Here is a 2500-nt window from a genome sequence, read left to right as displayed (position 1 = left end):
TAATTGTACTCACCTAATTGTGGTTGCAGGGGTCGAGACTCAGCTCCTGGCCCCGCCTCTTCACTGATCGCTACTGGATCCTCTCTCTGCTTCCTGAGCTTTGTCATACCTCTTCTTAAAACTATGTATGGTTCCTGCCTCCACTACATCACTTGCTAGGCTATTCCACTTGCTGACAACTCTATGACTGAAGAAATACTTCCTAACGTCCCTGTGACTCGTCTGAGTCTTCAGCTTCCAGTTGTGACCCCTTGTCCCTCTGTCCCCTCTCTGGAACATCCTATCTCTGTCCACCTTGTCTATTCCCAGCAGTATCTTGTATGTCGTTATCATGTCTCCCCTGACCCTTCTGTCCTCCAGTGTCGTCAGTCCGATTTCCCTTAACCTTTCCTCGTACGACATTCCCTTGAGCTCTGGGACTAGCCTTGTTGCAAACCTTTGTACTTTCTCTAACTTCTTGACGTGCTTGACCAGGTGTGGGTTCCAGACTGGTTCTGCATACTCCAGTATGGGCCTAACATACACAGTGTACAGTGTCTTGAACGATTCCTTATTAAGGTATCGGAACGCTATTCTCAGGTTTGCCAGGCGCCCGTATGCTGCAGCGGTTATTTGGTTGATGTGTGCCTCCGGTGATGTGCTCGGTGTTATGGTCACCCCAAGGTCTTTCTCATTGAGTGAGGTCTGTAGTCTTTGTCCACCTAGCCTATACTCTGTCTGCGGTCTTCTTTGCCCCTCCCCAATCTTCATGACTTTGCATTTGGCTGGATTGAATTCGAGAAGCCAGTTACTGGACCACATGTCCAGCCTGTCCAGGTCTCTTTGCAGTCCTGCCTCATCCTCGTCCGATTTAATTCTTCTCATCAACTTCACGTCATCTGCGAACAGGGACACTTCAGAGTCTATTCCTTCCATCATGTCGTTCACATATATCAAAAATAGCACTGGTCCTAGAACTGACCCCTGTGGGACCCCGCTCGTAACAGGCGCCCACTGTGATACCTCTTCACGTACCATGACTCGTTGCTGCCTCCTTGTCAGGTATTCCCTTATCCATTGCAGTGCCCTTCCTTTTACGTGTGCCTGATCCTCCAGCTTCTGCACTAATCTCTTGTGGGGAACTGTGTCAAAGGCCTTCCTGCAGTCTAGGAAAACGCAATCTACCCACCCCTCTCTCTCGTGTCTTACTTCTGTTACCTTGTCATAAAACTCCCGGAGGTTTGTGATACAAGATTTGCCTTCCATGAACCCATGCTGGTTTTCATTTATAATCTTGTTCCTTTCCAGGTGTTCGACCACTCTCCTCCTGATAATCTTCTCCATGACTTTGCACACAATACATGTCAGAGACACAGGTCTGTAGTTTAGTGCCTCGTTTCTGTTTCCTTTCTTAAATATGGGGACTACATTAGCTGTCTTCCATTTCTCAGGTAGTTGCCAAGTTTCAAGGGATGTGTTGAAGATTGTGGTTAGAGGCACACACAGCATCTCTGCTCCTTCTCTAAGGACCCATGGGGAGATGTTGTCCGGTCCCATCGCCTTTGAGGTGTCAAGGTCACTTAAGAGCTTCTTCACCTCCTCCTCAGTTGTTCGTATGTCATCCAACACTTGTTGGTATATTCCCTCTTGATGTTCCCTTCTGTGCTGTCTTCCCACAGCCCTTCCTGTCTCTACTGTAAAAACTTCCTTAAATCTCCTGTTCAGCTCCTCACATATCTCCTGATCATTTCTTGTGAGTTCTCCACCTTCTGTCCTTAATCTGATCACCTGGTCTTTGACTGTTGTCTTCCTCCTGATGTGGCTATACAACAGTTTCGGGTCAGTCTTGATTCTCGATGCTATGTCATTTTCATACTGTCGCTGGGCCTCCCTCCTTACCTGTGCGTACTCATTCCTGGCTCTGCGACTGATCTCCCTATTTTCGTGTGTTCTCTGCCTTCTGTACTTTTTCCATTCTCTATTGCACTTTGTTTTTGCCTCCTTACACCGTCGAGTAAACCAGGGGCTCGTTCTGGTCTTCCCGTTGTTACTGTTGCCCTTGGGAATGAACCTTTCCACTGCCTCCTTGCATTTTGTTGCTACATATTCCATCATTTCATTTACTGGCTTTCCTGCCAGTTCTCTGTCCCACTGGACCTCCCGCAGGAAGTTCTTCAACCCTATGTAGTCCCCTCTTTTATAGTCAGGCTTTTCCCATTCTACTCCTGTTATTCTCTCCACTTGCAGCTCTACTATATATTCAAAGCACAGAACCACGTGGTCGCTAGCTCCTAGGGGACTCTCATACTTGATGTCCTCAATGTCTGAGCTGCCCAGGGTGAACACAAGGTCCAATCTTGCTGGTTCATTCTCCCCTCTCACTCTGGTAGTGTCCTTAACATGTTGGTGCATGAGGTTTTCCAGCACCACGTCCAACATCCTGGCTCTCCATGTTTCGGGACCCCCATGTGGCTCCAGGTTTTCCCAGTCAATCTCCCTGTGGTTGAAATCCCCCATAACC

Source organism: Cherax quadricarinatus, chromosome 96 (genome assembly GCF_038502225.1).
Source record: "Cherax quadricarinatus isolate ZL_2023a chromosome 96, ASM3850222v1, whole genome shotgun sequence".
Taxonomy (NCBI): Eukaryota; Metazoa; Arthropoda; class Malacostraca; order Decapoda; family Parastacidae; genus Cherax; species Cherax quadricarinatus.
This window is presented reverse-complemented; position numbering follows the sequence as displayed.